The following is a 22,631-nucleotide window of genomic DNA, read 5'->3' on the forward strand; positions in this document are numbered from 1 at the left end:
AGAGCTTTAATTTCATGTATATTAATGTTGATTTTGAGTTAATGGAATGTACATTAGTGGTTTTGATCAATGGATTAGGGTTTGAAGGTTTGTATAAGAGTTGGATATTGATTTCATTGAATTGAGTGTAATGGATGTTTACTTAAATAGAATAGCTGCTGGATGTTTAAGTGAATTGAGTATTGTTAGACATTTCATTTCATTAAACTGAGTTATTTCTAGAAAAATTGACAATTGAGTTGTGGTTGGACAATTGACCAAAATGAAATGTGAATGGTGTTCATTAGAAGTGTCAATTTTCAATGCAAAGTATGGTTAGTAAAAACAGTATACATTTTAGGTTATAAATGGAATTGTGTGACTCCAATTGGTATGAGACTAATTGGAGGTGAAACTAGGCACAAAATGTGCCAACTTTCATGGAGGAAGCTTACCTAAATTCTGCCTAGAAGGTGACTTGAAAAATGACCAAATCTGGATTAGTGACTTGAAAGCCTGAAAATTGACCATTTGGGCAGCAGTTAGTGTTTTGACCATAACTTACTCAAAATAGGTCCAAATGACCTGAAATTTTTACCATGAATATCTTAGACATAGTTCTAGAATTCTTATGAAGACACCAAAGCCTAGAAATGGCCAGAACCAAGACAAATAGCTTGCACAAGTTCGGATACCAAAACTGGCCGAACCAAAAGTGACCTAAAAATGACTTAAGCTTACCATTTTAGTACATTCTGTCCAGCATTGCTAAATTGACCATATCTTGGTCTACACAATTCAGAATGACATGAAATTTTGATCTGCATGCAATAAGACATAGACCTACAAGTTTGTCGTTTGGACCGAAACCTAAAAACTAAGGGAACTAGGTCATCCGGCTAGGTCAAAATAGTACACCGAAATCTAGTAAATTGCAATAAAATGCAGTACACTTGAAAATAAAATTGGTAACATATACCAACAATAAAGGGCTCTAAAATGTAACATATTGGTAACATTGGAATTGACTCACTTAGAGTGCATCAAGGGTCAACATTATAAGTTGACTAATAAAATGAATTGAAGAGAATAGTACCAAGAAAATTTAGATATTGGATTTTATGGTTGGAAACAAATTCATTGAGTACTGAAACACTTTAAATTATGTGTTTCAGCTGATAAGGATATTGAGAAGCATAAAGAACATTGAATCAAGGCCTAGGAGAGACTCAAATCAGGTTTGTGCACAACTAGTTTTTAATTGATTTTGTTCTGAATATTTCATATGATTAATGGCATATTTTTCTTATGTATTATGTTTAACAAGCATTGGATTTAATTCAATGATTATTGAAATTGTTATAGTATGTATGAATTTAGCTTTGTGAAATGGTATTTCCACAAGTGTTAAGCATTGTTGTGAATTGAATAAATTATGTTTTGGAAAATTGTGATGGAACATGTTTTTAATTGTGATGGGCAATTTGCATGGAAAAATGCAAATTTATGATTTGAATTGTGATAAGCATAAAAATGATTGGATATTAGAATTGACTTTGAAACGAATTGTATTGTAATTTATGCTCACTAAAAGGATTGTGATATTATTTTATATCTCACTATAGATGCTGGACTTGGTTATTACTCGTCTCTCTCATTTGTTGAGACGACAATGGAGTTAGTTGTGTTTTGATTACCACGATACGTGCACAGGCTTAGATTCTCCTCTTGTTAGAGGTTAGATCTAAGTTTTATGTTATGGCCCATTCGGAAGATTCATTATTGTGATGTGTACTGTGCACGATGATTCGACCTCCCCGACCATAGGGTGTTAGAATCACCCCGAAGATGGCCCTTTCGGATTAGTCTTGCATAGTTAGTGAGATAAAGAATGGTTTTGAATAGTAAAGAATTGTGATTTCAATTATGATTTATGTATAATTGATTTTGTTGGAATTACCTTAAATGTTTGGTAAATTCTGAAACTCATTGAGTTTCTGTAAACAATGAACTGAAATGATAATAATAACCTGTAAAATGTAATAAGCTCTCGAGAATATACTGAGAACTTGTGTCATTGAATCTGAGGGGAGATGGGACAGAAACCTCCCACTAATAGAATTTGTATACAATAATAAGTGTCAAGCTAGCATACAAACGACACCCTATGAAACATTGTAAGGGAACGGATAACTATGGATTTTGTGATGGGACTTCCGAGGACACAGAATAGTCATGATGCAGTATGGGCCATAGTTGATAGACTAACCAAGTATGCTCACTTTTTGCCAGTCCGGATGGACTATAGTTGGAGAGATTGGCCAGATTGTACATAAATGAGATTGTAAAACTACAAAGAGTGCCAGTATCGATTGTATCAGACAGAGATCCTAGGTTCACTTCTAGATTCTGGGGTAGTCTTTAGAGAGCCCTAGGAACTAGATTGAACTTCAGCACGACATTCCACCCACAGACAGATGGCCAGTCTGAGAGGGTAATTCAGATATTGGAGGATATGCTACGGGCTTGTGCGATTGAGTTTGAAGGTAGTTAGGATATACACTTGCCTTTGATTGAGTTTAATTATAACAACAGCTACCAATCAAGCATTGGGATGCCTCCATACGAACCTTTATATGGCAAAAAGTGTAGAACTCCCCTATGTTGGGATGAAGTAGGTGAAAGGAAGATGATTGGGCTAGAAATTGTTCAGCAGACAGAGGAAAAGATCAAATTGATCAGAGATCGACTCAAGGTTGCATCAGACCGTTAGAAGCCCTATGTTGATCTGAAGAGAAGAGATATTGAATATGCAGTGGATGATAAGGTATTCCTCAAAGTTTCTCCTTAGAAGAGGATTATGAGATTTGGCAGAAAGGGGAAACTGAGTCCTCGTTTTATCGGACCATACGAGGTTCTAGGGAGAGTGGGTCCTTTGGCATATCGGTTGGCATTACCTCTAGAGCTAGAAAGGATACACAGTGTCTTCCATGTGTCCATGTTAAGGAGGTACAGATCTGACTCATCTCATGTTCTATCAGTTGAAGAGATTGAGGTAAATCCAGACCTGTCATATGAGGAAGAACCCATAGAAATTCTGGCATATGAGGTGAAACAGCTGAGAAATAAACAGATACACCTGGTTAAAGTGCTGTGGAACCATCATTCAGGCCAGGAAGCTACTTGGGAATGTGAAGAGGACATGAGGAGACAGCACCCACAGCTGTTCAGAGACTGATGCCAGGTAAAATTTCACGAACAAAATTTACTTTAAGGGGGGGAGAATTGTAACACCCCTATGTTCGGAAGTGCGTTCTATTGTTTCGGTGACAAATGTTTGTCCGGACAGCTAGGATGCCTAGAACTATATTTAAATGTTAGTGAGGAGACATAAAATAATAAAATACTAGAAAAGAAAATACAAGAAAAATGAAGAAAAAATAATAGCAATGAAATGTAACCAAGTTAAATGAGTCGAAAACCATAGCGATGGGTGACCGCACTGGGAAGTTACGGCGTGGACCGTTGACTAGCCCTGGACTATGAGGAATCCTGAAAAATATTTTTAAGACTTAAATAAACATCTATTGAAGTATAAATGATATTAGAAATGTCAAAAAAAAAAAAAAATTAATTAGTACAAAGAAAAACGAGAAATCGAGAAACCGATAAAAATCGGTGTTACTGAAAAATCGAGAGTACAACCCGAGGAGGGGCATTTTGGTCAATTAACATCTAGAGTTGACTTTTGATCTAAATGTCAATGAAAATATGTGGTATTACATTTTAAAAATTTAATGAAAAATGAAATTAAAGATAAAATGTAATTTAAGGGAAATTAAGGCCATAATTGCAATTAATGGAAACCTTACTAATTATAATGTTTAATTAGGATGAGTGGAGCACTAAATGGGATTATATAAACTATATAAAGACTGATTTTTCCACTAACACTTCATGAATCTTCTTCTTCCTCAAAATAACTTCATTTGACCGAATGAAATTTCTTCCCAAAGTCCACCATTAACATCCACCTTTGAGCTTTCTCTCACCATGATCCAAGCTTCCATTTGTTAAAGTTCCTTCATTAAAGTTGGAGTACACATCTTGGGCAGCATTTTGGGAGCAAAAAGGGAGAGATTTGAAGAGGTTTGACAAGTTCCATTTGAGGTACATGTCCCATTTTTCTTTATTTCTTTGTTAAAGTTTATGTTGGTGTTGTGGTAAGTTGATTTATGAAAGAAATTTTAAGAAATGGTTGAGTTATGGGACTGTCCATTTTTGGCAGCCATGAGAGTCAAAGATGTTGACCTTTTCTTATACTAGATTGATGGGTAATGAAGTTAATTAGGCCAATTACATGTATTAGTAATTTAATGTTATGTGTATGCTTAAATTAGGTATTTGAAGTGAGGTTGTGAAATAAATATGGAAATTTGAAACATATGTACAATGGGCAGTTTTGATGTATGTAAGAGAGCTTTACTTTCATGTATATTAATGTTGATTTTGAGTTAATGGAGTGTACATTAGTGGTTTTGATCAATAGATTAGGGTTTGAAGGTTTGTATAAGAGTTGGATATTGATTTCATTGAATTGAGTGTAATGGATGTTTACTTAAATAGAATAGCTACTGGATGTTTAAGTGAATTGAGTATTGTTGGACATTTCATTTCATTAAACATAGTTATTTCTAGAAAAATTGACAAATTGAGTTGTGGTTGGACAATTGACCAAAATGAAATGTGAATGGTGTTCATTAGAAGTGCCAATTTTCAATGCAGAGTATGGTTAGTAAAAACAGTATACATTTTAGGTTATAATCCAATTGGTATGAGACCAATTGGAGGTGAAACTAGGCACAAAATGTGCCAACTTTCATGGAGGAAGCTTACCTAAATTCTACCTAGAAGGTGACTTGAAAAATGACCAAATCCAGATTAGTGACTTGAAAGCCTGAAAATTGACCATTTGGGCAATAGGTAGTGTTTTGACCATAACTTACTCAAAATAGGTCCAAATGACCAGAAATTTTTACCATGAATAGTTTAGACATAGATCTACAATTCTTATGAAGACACCAAAGCCCAGAAATAGCAAGAACCAAGCAAAATAGATTGCACAAATTCGGGTACCAAAACTGGTCGAACCAAAAGTGACCTAAAAATGACCAAAGCTTACCATTTTAGTGCATTCTGTCCAGTATTAGTAAATTGACCATATCTTGGTCTACACAACTTAGAATGACCTGAAATTTTGCCCCGTGTGCAATAAGACATAGACCTACAAGTTTATCATTTGGACTGAAACCTGAAAATAGAGGGAACTAGGTTGTCTAGCTAGGTCAAAATAGTACACCGAAATTCGGTAAATTGCAATAAAATGCAATACACTTGAAAATGAAATTGGTAACATATACCAACACTAAAGGGCTCTAAAATGTGACATATTGGTAACATTGGAATTGACTCACTTAGAGTGCATCAAGGGTCAACATTATAAGTTGACTAATAAAATAAATTGAAGAGAATAGTACCAAGAAAATTTAGATATTGGATTTTATGGTTGGAAACAAATTCATTGAGTACTGAAACACTTTAAATTGTGTGTTTCAGTTGATAAGGATATTGAGAAGCATAAAGAACATTGAATCAAGGCCTAGGAGAGACTCAAATCAGGTTTGTGCACAACTAGTTTTTAATTGATTTTGTTCTAAATATTTCATATGATTAATGGCATATTTTTCTTATGTATTATGTTTAACAAGCATTGGATTTAATTCAATGATTATTGAAATTGTTATAGTATGTATGAATTTAGCTTTGTGAAATGGTATTTCCACAAGTATTAAGCATTGTTGTGAATTGAATAAATTATGTTTTGGAAAATTGTGATGGAACATGTTTTTAATTGTGATGGGCAATTTGCATGGAAAAATGCAAATTTATGATTTGAATTGTGATGAGCATGAAAATTATTGGATATTGGAATTGACTTTGAATCGAATTGTATTGTGATTTATGCTCACTAAAAGGATTGTGATATTGTTTTATATCTCACTATAGATGCTTGACTTGGTTATTACTCGTCTCTCTCATTTGTTGAGACGACAATGGAGTTAGTTGTGTTTTGATTACCATGGTACGTGCACAGTCTTAGATTCTCCTCTTGTTAGAGGTTAGATCTAAGTTTTATGTTATGACCCATTCGGAAGATTCATTATTGTGATGTGTACTGTGCACGATGATTCGACCTCCCCGACCATAGGGAGTTAGAATCCGATTTGACCTCCCCGACTATAAGGAGTTAGAATCACCCCGAAGATGGCCCTTTCGGATTAGTCTTGCATATTTAGTGAGATAAAGAATGGTTTTGAATAGTAAAGAATTGTGATTTCAATTATGATTTATGTATAATTGATTTTGTTGGAATTACCTTAAATATTTGGTCGTGATTTGATAAATTGAATTTCGGGATCAAAGTCATTTCATACAAATGATTATGTTATTGGCAATGAATAATTTGATTTTTTGGAATTTGATGAGTATCCTGATTTTCAAATTGTTTGTTGTAATTTTGCTAAGGTATATTAAACTATATTTTAAGTTATAGTTGTACACCACTGAGTTCACCACTCAGCAATAGCTTTGTATGCTGTCGCAGGTGAAAAGAGCATAGAGCAATTGAGTAAGCTTCTTTGAAAAACATTCAGATCAGCTCCAGGTATATCATAGGTATACCCATGTACATAGGTTTTGATGTACGTATGTGATAATATGCATATAAATTATTTGAGCAGTTGTATAAAAACTCTTGTAAAATATTTTGGTATGTAATTCAATGTAAATTATTATAAATGTAAATTTGAGATTTCATTTACTTGTATAGTTTTGTAATATTAACTTTTCAGTCTTGTGTTCAATGAAATGTTTCTTTTATGATGAGGTTGGTTTGAAAATGAAATGATTTGATTATTGAGATTGAGTTATGAGATGAAATGAAGTTTTTTGGAGTTGTATTTGAGAAAACATATTGGGAGTGTTTTCCTTTTCAGGTTTGAAGAACTGTTTTCTCAAAATACAGCCGGCACTTTGCCGGAATTTTGAAAAAATTTTATAACACCAGATTTAATCGATGATTTAAATTTCACGAAAGTTGTTTTAAAATCTCTTGTAGTATATCTAATGGGTTATCGGTAGGTGAAGTATGATAATTCATTAGGTGTACTATGGGATCATGTTACATTGTACAGAGGAGTAGGATGTGACATGTTTAGTGGTATAGAGCCTAATTTTAAAGTAAATTTGGAATTTTGAAATTGAATTAATTTTGTTGATAAATATAACTGCTCAAATGTTTGATACATATAGTACATTTACATCATAAATATGAACTAATAGGGAGAAATCTCCTTGTGTTGGTTGTACAGGAATAGAAAATCCTTTGAAAAGATATGGAAGAGAAAAATGAGACAATAGAACAGTCTGTAATGGCAGAAGTACAAGTTGAGGCCTTAGCTCTACAAAGTGTCGAAGGCTCGACTGTACCAGTTTTACCGGTACAAATTACTGCGCAAATGGCCCAGCAAATGGCCACTTTCTTTCAACAAATGGCTGATACTCTGTCAGCTCAAGCTCAAGCATAAACCCAACCCCTACAAGGGCAGTGTGAAATAGAGAAGAGGGAGAAACCTATGGGTCAGAGCTCGAACAGTAATTTGGGGAAGAGAAAAGAATTTGAGGAACCTCGAGCTCAGGGATATTGTAATTAGAATAGGTTTAGGATATTAGTGGATTCGAGAAAGATAAGATGTTAGAAAACCTAGTCCATGAGGTTATCACGTAGTGACTATGTAATGTTCTCAATGTTTGTATTGTAAGCTGCAGATTACAGTACCGACATGGGATTATTATGTAGAGCTACGTGCTTCCTTGTGGTACAATAAAATAAGAATATTTGCAAGTAATCTATAAATTGATACAGTTACGCCCGAATAGAGTATTATTACGGGAAATAAATGTGAAAATTTTAGTAAAAAATTTAAAACTTTAGAACTAGCCTGTCGAAAGACTACACTTGTAAGGTAGCTGGAGTCAGTAACTCGGTTACAATAATGTGAACTACCTGTACCATAGTAACTGCTATAAGTTTAGAGATATTAGTACGACTTATTATCCTTAGACGGATGGACAGCCGAAATAAGTAATTCAGGTAAATTCTGAAACTCATTGAGTTTCTGTAAACAATGAAATGAAATGATAATAATAACCTGTAAAATGTAATAAGCTCTCGAGAATATACTGAGAACTTGTGTCATTGAATCTGAGGGGAGATGGGACAGAAACCTCCCACTAATAGAATTTGTATACAATAATAAGTGTCAAGCTAGCATACAAACGACACCCTATGAAACATTGTAAGGGAACGGATAACTATGGATTTTGTGATGGGACTTCCGAGGACACAGAATAGTCATGATGCAGTATGGGCCATAGTTGATAGACTAACCAAGTCTGCTAACTTTTTGCCAGTCCGGATGGACTATAGTTGGAGAGATTGGCCAGATTGTACATAAATGAGATTGTAAAACTGCAAAGAGTGCCAGTATCGATTGTATCAGACAGAGATCCTAGGTTCACTTCTAGATTCTGGGGTAGTCTTTAGAGAGCCCTAGGAAGTAGATTGAACTTCAGCACGACATTCCACCCACAGACAGATGGCCAGCCTGAGAGGGTAATTCAGATATTGGAGGATATGCTACGGGCTTGTGCGATTGAGTTTGAAGGTAGTTAGGATATACACTTGCCTTTGATTGAGTTTACTTATAACAACAGCTACCAATCAAACATTGGGATGCCTCCATACGAACCTTTATATGGCAAAAAGTGTAGAACTCCCCTATGTTGGGATGAAGTAGGTGAAAGGAAGATGATTGGGCTAGAAATTGTTCAGCAGACAGAGGAAAAGATCAAATTGATCAGAGATCGACTCAAGGTTGCATCAGACCGTTAGAAGCCCTATGTTGATCTGAAGAGAAGAGATATTGAATATGCAGTGGATGATAAGGTATTCCTCAAAGTTTCTCCTTAGAAGAGGATTATGAGATTTGGCAGAAAGGGGAAACTGAGTCCTCGTTTTATCGGACCATACGAGGTTCTAGGGAGAGTGGGTCCTTTGGCATATCGGTTGGCATTACCTCTAGAGCTAGAAAGGATACACAGTGTCTTCCATGTGTCCATGTTAAGGAGGTACAGATCTGACTCATCTCATGTTCTATCAGTTGAAGAGATTGAGGTAAATCCAGACCTTTCATATGAGGAAGAACCCATAGAAATTCTGGCATATGAGGTGAAACAGCTGAGAAATAAACAGATACACCTGGTTAAAGTGTTGTGGAACCATCATTCAGGCCAGGAAGCTACTTGGGAATGTGAAGAGGACATGAGGAGACAGCACCCACAGCTGTTCAGAGACTGATGCCAGGTAAAATTTCACGAACAAAATTTACTTTAAGGGGGGGAGAATTGTAACACCCCTATGTTCGGCAGTGCGTTCTATTGTTTCGGTGACCAATGTTTGTCCGGACAGCTAGGATGCCTAGAACTATATTTAAATGTTAGTGAGGAGACATAAAATAATAAAATACTAGAAAAGAAAATACAAGAAAAATGAAGAAAAAATAATAGCAATGAAATGTAACCAAGTTAAATGAGTCGAAAACCATAGCGATGGGTGACCGCATAGGGAAGTTACGGCGTGGACCGTTGACTAGCCCTGGACTGTGAGGAACCCTGAAAAATATTTTTAAGACTTAAATAAACATCTATTGAAGTATAAATGACATTAGAAATGTCAAAAAAAAAAAATAATTAATTAGTACAAAGAAAAACGAGAAATCGAGAAACCGATAAAAATCGGTGTTACCGAAAAATCGAGAGTACAACCCGAGGAGGGGCATTTTGGTCAATTGACATCTAGAGTTGACTTTTGACCTAAATGTCAATGAAAATATGTGGTATTACATTTTAAAAATTTAATGAAAAATGAAATTAAAGATAAAATGTAATTTAAGGGAAATTAAGGCCATAATTGCAATTAATGGAAACCTTACTAATTATAATGTTTAATTAGGATGAGTGGAGCACTAAATGGGATTATATAAACTATATAAAGACTGATTTTTCCACTAACACTTCATGAATCTTCTTCTTCCTCAAAATAACTTCATTTGACCGAATGAAATTTCTTCCCAAAGTCCACCATTAACATCCACCTTTGAGCTTTCTCTCACCATGATCCAAGCTTCCATTTGTTAAAGTTCCTTCATTAAAGTTGGAGTACACATCTTGGGCAGCATTTTGGGAGCAAAAAGGGAGAGATTTGAAGAGGTTTGACAAGTTCCATTTGAGGTACATGTCCCATTTTTCTTTATTTCTTTGTTAAAGTTTATGTTGGTGTTGTGGTAAGTTGATTTATGAAAGAAATTTTAAGAAATGGTTGAGTTATGGGACTGTCCATTTTTGGCAGCCATGAGAGTCAAAGATGTTGACCTTTTCTTATACTAGATTGATGGGTAATGAAGTTAATTAGGCCAATTACATGTATTAGTAATTTAATGTTATGTGTATGCTTAAATTAGGTATTTGAAGTGAGGTTGTGAAATAAATATGGAAATTTGAAACATATGTACAATGGGCAGTTTTGATGTATGTAAGAGAGCTTTACTTTCATGTATATTAATGTTGATTTTGAGTTAATGGAGTGTACATTAGTGGTTTTGATCAATAGATTAGGGTTTGAAGGTTTGTATAAGAGTTGGATATTTATTTCATTGAATTAAGTGTAATGGATGTTTACTTAAATAGAATAGCTACTGGATGTTTAAGTGAATTGAGTATTGTTGGACATTTCATTTCATTAAACATAGTTATTTCTAGAAAAATTGACAAATTGAGTTGTGGTTGGACAATTGACCAAAATGAAATGTGAATGGTGTTCATTAGAAGTGCCAATTTTCAATGCAGAGTATGGTTAGTAAAAACAGTATACATTTTAGGTTATAATCCAATTGGTATGAGACCAATTGGAGGTGAAACTAGGCACAAAATGTGCCAACTTTCATGGAGGAAGCTTACCTAAATTCTACCTAGAAGGTGACTTGAAAAATGACCAAATCCAGATTAGTGACTTGAAAGCCTGAAAATTGACCATTTGGGCAATAGGTAGTGTTTTGACCATAACTTACTCAAAATAGGTCCAAATGACCAGAAATTTTTACCATGAATAGTTTAGACATAGATCTACAATTCTTATGAAGACACCAAAGCCCAGAAATAGCAAGAACCAAGCAAAATAGATTGCACAAATTCGGGTACCAAAACTGGTCGAACCAAAAGTGACCTAAAAATGACCAAAGCTTACCATTTTAGTGCATTCATTCGAAGATAGTAAATTGACCATATCTTGGTCTACACAACTTAGAATGACCTGAAATTTTGCCCCGTGTGCAATAAGACATAGACCTACAAGTTTATCATTTGGACTGAAACCTGAAAATAGAGGGAACTAGGTTGTCTAGCTAGGTCAAAATAGTACACCGAAATTCGGTAAATTGCAATAAAATGCAATACACTTGAAAATGAAATTGGTAACATATACCAACACTAAAGGGCTCTAAAATGTGACATATTGGTAAAATTGGAATTGACTCACTTAGAGTGCATCAAGGGTCAACATTATAAGTTGACTAATAAAATGAATTGAAGAGAATAGTACCAAGAAAATTTAGATATTGGATTTTATGGTTGGAAACAAATTCATTGAGTACTGAAACACTTTAAATTGTGTGTTTCAGTTGATAAGGATATTGAGAAGCATAAAGAACATTGAATGAAGGCCTAGGAGAGACTCAAATCAGGTTTGTGCACAACTAGTTTTTAATTGATTTTGTTCTGAATATTTCATATGATTAATGGCATATTTTTCTTATGTATTATGTTTAACAAGCATTGGATTTAATTCAATGATTATTGAAATTGTTATAGTATGTATGAATTTAGCTTTGTGAAATGGTATTTCCACAAGTATTAAGCATTGTTGTGAATTGAATAAATTATGTTTTGGAAAATTATGATGGAACATGTTTTTAATTGTGATGGGCAATTTGCATGGAAAAATGCAAATTTATGATTTGAATTGTGATGAGCATGAAAATTATTGGATATTGGAATTGACTTTGAATCGAATTGTATTGTGATTTATGCTCACTAAAAGGATTGTGATATTGTTTTATATCTCACTATAGATGCTTGACTTGGTTATTACTCGTCTCTCTCATTTGTTGAGACGACAATGGAGTTAGTTGTGTTTTGATTACCATGGTACGTGCACAGTCTTAGATTCTCCTCTTGTTAGAGGTTAGATCTAAGTTTTATGTTATGACCCATTCGGAAGATTCATTATTGTGATGTGTACTGTGCACGATGATTCGACCTCCCCGACCATAGGGAGTTAGAATCCGATTTGACCTCCCCGACTATAAGGAGTTAGAATCACCCCGAAGATGGCCCTTTCGGATTAGTCTTGCATATTTAGTGAGATAAAGAATGGTTTTGAATAGTAAAGAATTGTGATTTCAATTATGATTTATGTATAATTGATTTTGTTGGAATTACCTTAAATGTTTGGTCGTGATTTGATAAATTGAATTTCATGATCAAAGTCATTTCATACAAATGATTATGTTATTGGCAATGAATAATTTGATTTTTTGGAATTTGATGAGTATCCTGATTTTCAAATTGTTTGTTGTAATTTTGCTAAGGTATATTAAACTATGTTTTAAGTTATAGTTGTGCACCACTGAGTTCACCACTCAGCGATAGCTTTGTATGCTGTCGCTGCTGAAAATAGCATAGAGCAATTGAGTAAGCTTCTTTAAAGAGACATTCTGATCAGCTCCAGGTATATCATAGGTATACCCATGTACATTAGCTTCTTTAAAGAGACATTCTGATCAGCTCCAGGTATATCATAGGTATACCCATGTACATAAGTTTTGATGTATGTATGTGATAATATGTATATAAATTATTTGAGCAGTTGTATAAAAACTCTTATAAAATATTTTGGTATGTAATTAAATGTAAATTATTGTAAATGTAAATTTGAGATTTCATTTACTTGTATAGTTTTGTAATATTAACTTTTTAGTCTTGTAATCAATGAAATGTTTCTTTTATGATGAGGTTGGTTTGAAAATGAAATGATTTGATTATTAAGATTGAGTTGTGAGATGAAATGAAGTTTATTGGAGTTGTATTTGAGAAAACATATTGGGAGTGTTTTCCTTTTCAAGTTTGAAGAACTGTTTTCTCAAAATACAGCTGGCACTTTGTCGAAATTTTGAAAAAATTTTATAACACCATATTTAAATCGATGACTTAAATTTCTCGAAAATTGTTTTAAAATCCCTTGTAGTATATCTAATGGGTTATCGATAGGCGAAGTACAGTAATTTTTTAGGTATACTACGGGATCATATTACATCTTACAGAGGAGTAGGGTGTGACAATTTAAGGAAAAATGTAATAATTATTTAAACTATAATGATGTTTATGTTACATAAACCCCTTTTGAGGGTATGTATGTCACACCCTACCCCTCTGTAAGGCATAACATGATCCAGTAGTATACCTAATGAATTACCAAACTTCGTCTACTGATAACCCATTAAATACACTACAAGGGATTTTAAACCTTTTCTTATTTCTTTTTACAGTGGTGAGCACTTTTGACAGATGTTAAAATTTTTTTTAACTGAAGTGAAACCAAATAACAAATATGAGTATCAATAATTTCTGTAAAAATTTTGGCAAAGTGTGTCACGCTTTATCCCTTGTAAGGCATGACATGTTCCCGTAGCATGCCTAATGAATCACCGAACTCCACCTACCGATAACCCATTAGTTATGCTATAAAGGATTTTAAAACAAACCATAGCTTTTTATCTTATCAATTCTTTTGCGGAAAACTGTATGAGAATAGTTAAAATTCCATGCAAACATTTATTGGAAATAATGATAGACTAAATATTGCAAAAGTTACATTTTCATAAGTCTCAAAGTAAAATACAAAATAATTACAAACTCAAAATGTGATAGCAATGCAAGGTTTTCAAATACAAACTGCTCAATGTCCGTACATCCATGCATATAGGTACAAAATACATCAAAAGGAAATTACAGGGGTATGACTACAATATATACCCACAAACAATACCAAAATGCTGCTTCCAAGTCTCTCACTCGGCAGCCTTCTCCTTTCCCTTACCTGCGACAGCATAAATAAGCTATCGCTGAGTATATCACTCAGTGGTGCACAACTAATAACTTTAAAACTTAAAGTAAAACATAATTTGTCAAAGCATAATAAATCACATTTTTCTTAAGCATGAAAACTTCACAATAGTTCTAAGTTCATAAGAGCCATTTATTGGAATAACATTTCAAATAAGAAATCACACTTCATAAATCACAATTCACAAAGCATTAGTGTTGCCAACATCAACACACAGTTCAGGCCATGACACAAAATTTCACGATCAGTACCATGTTGTACACCACGACAAAGCAATCTCAACCTCACTAACCGTTATTAATGAGGGAAGGGCTAGCTAGCTAATGAGTACTCATATAGTCTTACCCCACTAACCGTTATTAATGGGAGACATAATCAATATCAATTACCAACCCCAAGTAGCCGTTACTACTGGGGAGTTCCGAAAGGAACTGTCATGCTAACTGTGGTTTCAAAACAGTTTCCAAAAATTTTCCATTCAACAATCACATTTATAAACCAATAAATACATTTAAATTTATCATAATATCCAAATAAAGGTAGCAACACCTATATTTCTTAAATGCAAGGGAAAAACCATATTTCAGTCAAAGTAAACTTGTTCAAAGCAAACTCATTCAATTTAACACATTCCAAGCAATTTACAAATTTAAAAATGAAGAAAATATTAGTTGTGCACAAACCTTCAATGCTCTCTTTTATTGTTACCTACTTCTCCTTGTCCATTCCAACTTCTTTTTCTACTGAAAATACACAAAGAGAATACCTCAATACCAATCTCAATTGCTGCCAAGAACTCATTATATGCATGTCTAATGCATCCCAAGTTAGCTTTGAAAATTTTAGAATATTTTGGTTTTAGGACAGCTTGGTGCCCCAATCTTTGAACCCAATTTTTACCTAGTTTAGATCATAATTTGGTGAGGTGTTCTCCATGAAAATTGTTCATTTAGGTCTTAAATTTATTTTCCTTTTTGAATCACCTAATTCGGAGCTGTGTAGCTCAAGTTATGCCCAAAACACCATTACTGTTCACGTCACTGTTCATGCTGCAGATTTTATTCTGGCAGATTTATCGATCCAACTTCGTTCAGCAATTTGACCAAGTTAAGTCCATAATTTGGTCTAATGTTCTTCATATGAAATATTCTACTATGTCTTAGGTTTCTATCGGTTTAAGAATCGCCTAAATCGGAGTTTTCTAGAGAGAGTTATAGCCTTGCAAAGTTTACTGTTCATTTGGTCAATTTTAGGTGCCCAGATTCTGGCAGATTCGGTGGCCCGAATTCATTTCACAATTTGATTGAGTTAAGTTCATAATTTGGCCTAACATTCTTCACATGAAATATTCTAATATGTCTTAGGTTTCCATCGGTTTAAGAATCGCCTAAATCAGAGTTTTCTAGAGAGAGTTATAGCCTTGCAAAATTTACTGTTCATTTGGCAATTCTGCAGTTTTGCATATTCAATAACTCAACTTTGCTCAATAATTTGATTGGGTTAATGGCATAATTTGAGTTTGTGTTCTCATGAAAGTTTTAGGTCTATATCTCATCTAACTACTGGTAAAATTTCAGGTCATTTTGACCTGCCTCGCTCGAGTTATGACCCAAACACGATGACTGTTCATGTGTACTGTTCATACTGCAATTTTTCAAGTTTGGTCAGTTTGTTCACTAGGTTTTGGTCACTTTTTGGGCATGCTTCCTAAATGAAAATTGTGTCATTTAGTGCCTATTTTCATTCCCAATTGGTCCCATACCAATTGCACTTGTAAAATTTCATTTTTGGTCCCTCAAAGTTGACTTTTGGTCATGCTTCATACCCAATCCGAATTTGGCTTTGATTTAAACACTTCTCACACACTTAATTAGGTCACAAATGGCCATTTCTTTCCTTAAACTATGTCAAAGACATCATTTAGCACTTCTTTACATTTTTGGTCTATAAACCCTAATGTTCAAAACCCTAATTTTTCTCCCATTTGGCCAAAACCCTAACTTAGGTTCCATATATGTTTTCTTTCATTTTCTTATGAAATTTCATCATAAATTAACTTCATTCAAAGCTTATACAACTAATCTAAAATGAAAAGAAAATTACCTCTTGTTGATTTCTTTCCAACTTCACTTTTCTTCCAATTCTTATTCTCCTTGCTTTTAATCTCTCAATCAAAGATCTCTTTGATGTTTTCTTTTAGTGGGCTATGGAGTTTATGAAGGGAATTTAAGGGAATTAAAACTTGGGAGGGGAAATCAATGAGGGGAAGAAGTGGAAGAAGAAGAGAAAAAGAGAGAGAGAGAAAGAGAGAGGAGAGCGTGGTGGGTTCTTATGAAAAAAAGAAATGAAGAAGACATTTGTCTTCTTATATATATATATATATATATATATATATATATATATATATATATATATATTTATTTATTTATTTATCCCCAAAATTAGCTTATTAAAATTATAAATTTTAATTGTGCCATAAGGATAATTAAACTTAAATTTTTATTCCCTTTTTTTTTACTTAATTTTTCGTTTTAATTAGATAATTAAATTTAACTATCAAAAGCCTATAAGTCTTTCATTTTAATTTTGTTATAATGGAAATGAAAGTTTAAGTTTTCATTTCTTAAATTTTCCCTTACATATTTATACTTGAATTTTTCTTCAATTTTTACCCCATAATTCAATTCATTAATTTCATTTAATTTAATTGACATTTTGGTCAAAAGTCAACTCTTGAGGTGAATTGACCAAAATGCCCCTCATCGGGTCATAATCCTTCTTTTTATAATACCCGATGAGTCCTTAGCTTTTTTGTTCACTAGAATTTTTATTTTATCTATCTCAATTAATTTTCTATTTATTTTTGGTCCTCAAGGTGTCTTTGAATAATATTAGTCACGGATCAAAAATGGTACTATTCATAACTCGGAGGTTCGGGGTGTTACAATTCTCCCCTCCTTAAAAATAAATTTCGTCCTCGAAATTTACAGTCTCGATCTCTGAATAGTCTGTGGTCTTTGTCTCCTCATGTCCTCCTCACGCTCCCATGTAGCCTCTTGGCCTGAATGATGGTTCCACAACACTTTGACTAGAGGTATATGTTTGTTCCTCAGCTGCTTCACCTCATGTGCCAAGATCTTTATGGGCTCTTCATCATATGTCAGGTCTGGATTCACCTCAATCTCCTCTATTGGCAAAATGTGAGAGGGGTCTGATCTATACCTCCTCAACATGGAGAAATGGAAGACATTGTGAATCTTTTCCAACTCCGGAGGCAATGCAAGTCTATATGCCAATGGACCCACTCTTTCCAGAACCTCATACGGCCCAATGAAGCGAGGACTTAGTTTTCCCTTTCTACCAAACCTCATGATCCTCTTCCATGGGGAAACTTTCAGGAACACCTTGTCACCCACACTATACCGAATATCTCTTCTCTTTAGGTCAATGTAGGACTTCTGTCTATCCGTTGCAACTTTGAGTCTGTCTCTAATGAGCTTAACCTTTTCTTACATGCATTGCACTAATTCTGGACCAATCAATTTCCTCTCGCCCACTTCATCCCAACATAAAGGAGTTCTACACTTCCTGCCATAAAGTGCTTCGTATGGAGGCATTCCGATGCTTGACTGATAACTGTTGTTGTAGGAAAATTCAATTAAAGGCAAGTGTGTGTTCCAACTCCCTTCAAACTCAATCACACAAGCCCGAAGCATATCCTCTAAAATTTGAATGATCCTTTCAGACTGGCCGTCTATCTGTGGATGGAATGCTGTACTAAAGTTCAATCTAGTCCCTAGGGCTTTTTGGAGACTACCCCAGAATATAGAAGTGAACCTAGGATCTCTATCAGACACAATAGACATTGGCACTCCATGCAACCTCACCACTTCGTCAATGTATAGTTTGGCCAATCTTTCTAGGTTGTAATCCATTCTCACTGGCAAAAAGTGTACAGACTTGGTCAATTTATCAACAATAACCCAAACTGCATCATGATTCTTTTGTGTACGTGGAAGTCCTATCACGAAATCCATAGTGATTCTTTCCCATTTCCATTCGGGAATTGGCAATGGCTGTAGCAACCCTGCAGGCACTTGGTGTTTTGCCTTTACTTGCTGATAAGTTAGGCATTTGGTAACATATTCTGCAATGTCTTTCTTCATTCCTCTCCACCAATAGTGCTCTTTCACACTTCTATACATTTTGGTTCCACCAGGGTGCATTGCAAAAGGTGAATCATGTGCTTCCTTTAAAATAGTCTGCCTCAGTTCAACATTCTCAGGAATGCACATTCTGCCCTTATATAATAACAAGCACTCATCATTTCACGATAATTACGGTTTCTTGCCATCCGAGCCTCTTCCATCAACTTCACATACTTATCATCCTACGTACCGCTTTAATTTGTTACGCGGCATTGGCTTCACTTGCCAAGTAGCTACCATCTGCCCATCTTCATTAATCTCCAAATTAGCATGCAATGCCCTTAATTCATGCACCATGGACAAAGGAGAAACCCTCAAACCAGCCATAGTCTTGCGACTTAAAGCATCAGCTACAACATTAGCTTTTCCAGGCTGATAGTCTATCAAACAATCATAATCTTTTATCAGCTCTAACCATCTCCTTTGCCTCAAATTTAACTCCTTTTGTGTGCCCAAGTACTTCAAACTTTTATGATCTGTGTATATATAACATCTCTCCCCATACAAGTAATGTCTCCAGATCTTCAAGGCAAAGACAATGGCTGCTAGCTCCAAGTCATGTGTAGGATAATTCCTCTCATGCGGTTTAAGCTGGCGTGAAGCATAGGCAATGACGTTTCTATCTTGCATCAACACACAGCCTAATCCGTTATGAGAAGCATCACTGTATATGGTATACTCCTTAGCCAAAGTGGGCAAGGTTAAGACTAGAGCTTCAGTTAAATGCCTCTTTAACTCATCAAAACTTTCCTGGCATCGATCAGTCCACCGAAATTTTACATCCTTCCTAAGTAGCTTGGTCAGTGGAGATGCTAGTATGGAGAATCCCTTCACAAACCTTCGATAATACCCAGCTAAACCAAGGAAACTCCGAACTTCCGTGACATTTTTGGGTGGCTTCTAATTAAGAATGGCTTCAACTTTGCTTGGATCCACCTGGATACCTTCTGCAGATACAATATGCCCCAAAAATGAAATCTCCTTTAGCCAAAACTCACATTTCGACAGTTTGGCATACAACTGCTTCTCCCTCAAAGTTTGCAATACTATCCTCAAGTGCTTGTCGTGTTCCTCTGCATTCTTTGAGTACACCAAAATATCATTAATGAACACCACAATAAACTGGTCCAAATATGGCCTGAAGATAGTGTTCATTAGGCCCATAAAAGCAGCTGGAGCATTAGTCAACCCGAATGGCATTACCAAGAACTCATAGTGGCCATACCGAGTCCTAAAGGCAGTTTTAGGAATACTTTGCTCCTGCACCCTCAACTGGTAGTAGTTCGATCTCAAGTGAATTTTGGAGAATACAGTTGCATCCTTCAACTGGTCAAACAAATCATTAATCCGTGGCAGAGGATATCTATTCTTTATGGTCACCTTATTCAACTGTCTGTAGTCTATGCATAGGCAGAGAGTACCATCCTTTTTCTTCACAAATAATACTGGTGCTCCCGAAGGTGACACGCTAGGGCGGATGAAACCCTTATCTAACAATTCCTGCAATTGTACCTTCAGCTTTTTCAACTTAGCAGGAAAAAGCTAACAATTCCTGAGATTGGCTCCACACCAGGCATAGTCTCAATTTCAAACTGCACATCTCTTTCCGGAGGCAATCCCGGTAATTCTTCCAGAAAAACATCCGGAAAATCCCATACTGTAGGAATATCTTTAAGATCTAGACTCCCCACCTGGGTGTCTATCACATGAGCTAGATAAGCTTCACATCCCTTTCTAATCATCTTTCTAGCAAGTGCAGCTGAAATGATGTTGGATGGCAATAACTGCCTCTCCCCGTGTATCACTACATCTGCATACTCGGGAAGACCAAAAGTGACTGTCTTCAGTCTACAGTCGATCATGGCGTGATGCCTGGCTAACCAATCCATGCCCAAGATGATATCATAATCTCAGAAGGGCATGTCAATTAAGTCTGATAGGAAGGTATGTCCTTGGATCACCAAAGGACAATCCTTATACAATTTGTTCACCCTAACCTCTTGTCCTAAAGGACTATTCACTAGCACATCATAATCCAATTTCACACAAGTAATAGCAATAGAGCATGCAACTAGCATAAGAATGTGTAGAACCAGGGTCAAACAGCACATATACATCTCTATCAAAAATGGAGAAAGTACCAGCCACAACATCTGATGTCTCAGCTTCATCCCTCTGGCACATGGTGTACACCCTGACTGGTGCACCACTCTGCTCTGGTTGGCTCACTGTGCCCTGACTACCAGAAGTGTTACATCTACCCCTGCCTCTGCCTCTACTAGTTGTCTGTTGTCCTCTAGAAGCAGAACCTTGAATAGATCCCTGAGTGGTAGTAGGCGGTCCAGATCTGCGGGCACTAGTGCAATCTCTAGCAAAATGCCCACTTCCACCACAGTTGTAACAGGCTCCTATGGCCTTATAACATACTCCTCCATGAGTCTTGCCACAAGTTTCACAAGCACGGGTAGGAAAGGAACCCCTAGATGTCTGTTGTCCGGATCTAGGTGGCCTCTGCCCTGAGAATCTTCCCCTACTAGATCCTCTGTTACTTGGTCCCCCAAAGCTCTTCCTCTTACCCGAATTGTTACTTGGACTTTGACCTGTAGGCTTACTACTTTTCTCTTTTTCAGTGATTACCTTCTCAAATGCCCCTTCAGTTCTATCCTTTCTAATTCAAGGGCCTGTGATATCAACCCAAAGAAGTTGTCATGTCGAAACCCAACCACTTGTAATCTCAAACTAGGCCTCAAACCGGCCTCAAACCGTTTGCATCTGTCTCTACTGGTAGTAGTAGGCTTCCAGCATAGTGGCTGAGGCGAGAAAAGTCTCTCTCATACTCGGCTACAGTCTTGTTCCCTTACTTCAAACTAAGAAACTCCTGTAGCTTCATATCCACATAGGCATCAGGAACATACTTCTGTCTAAACTCCCTTAGAAAGTCATCCCATGTCAAGACCTGCGGCTCATTGGCTGTGGGGAATGGTCTTCCACCACTCATATGCATCTCCATGCAGCAAGGAAATTGAATATTCAAACTTCAACTCATCTGTGCAATGCAATTTCTTGAAGACCCTCTCCATCCGTTCTAAACATTGCTCAGCTTCTAATGGGTCCACTGTACCCTTGAACTCTATTGCCCCATACTTCATTAACTTGTCATATTGTCTGGCTGGGGATGGTGGTTGCACTGGAGGTGCTTTACACAGGAGCTTGGACTGGTATATTGCCAGCCATTTGCTAAAATAGTGCAGCCATCTGCTGAGCGAACTGAGCAGGAAACTGCATGGGTGGGATGGGTGCAGCCGATCCACTGGCATTCTGAGGAGCTGGGGCTTCCCCTTGTACCTCAGCTGCTACTGATTGCTCTACTATGTGATCACCCTCTTCCATATTGAATCACAAGAAATTCTACTCCCTGAGCAACCAACACAAGGAGATTTCCTTCCATTAGTCCATATTTATGATGTAATGCACTATATGTATCAATAATGACAATTGAGCAGTTGTACTTATCAAAAATTTTCAAACATGCAATTTCAAAACTTGTATAAAAACCAAAGCTCTGATACCACTAAAACATGTCACACCTTATCCCTTGTAAGGCATGACATGTTCCCGTAGCATGCCTAATGAATCACCGAACTCCACCTACCGATAACCCATTAGTTATGCTACAAAGGATTTTAAAACAAACCATAGCTTTTTATCTTAATAATTCTTTTGCGGAAAACTGTATGAGAATAGTTAAAATTCCATGCAAACATTTATTGGAAATAATGATAGACTAAATATTGCAAAAGTTACATTTTCATAAGTCTTAAAGTAAAATACAAAATAATTACAAAGTCAAAATATGATAGCAATGTAAGGTTTTTAAATACAAACTGCTCAACGTCCGTACATCCATGCATATACGTACAAAATACATCAAAAGGAAATTATAGGGGTATGACTACAATATATACCCATAAACAATACCAAAATGCTGCTTCCAAGTCTCTCACTCGGCAGCTTTCTCCTTTTCCTTACCTGCGACAGCATAAAGAAGCTATCGCTGAGTATATCACTCAGTGGTGCACAACTAA

Source organism: Hevea brasiliensis, chromosome 2 (genome assembly GCF_030052815.1).
Source record: "Hevea brasiliensis isolate MT/VB/25A 57/8 chromosome 2, ASM3005281v1, whole genome shotgun sequence".
In the NCBI taxonomy this organism is placed as follows: domain Eukaryota; kingdom Viridiplantae; phylum Streptophyta; class Magnoliopsida; order Malpighiales; family Euphorbiaceae; genus Hevea; species Hevea brasiliensis.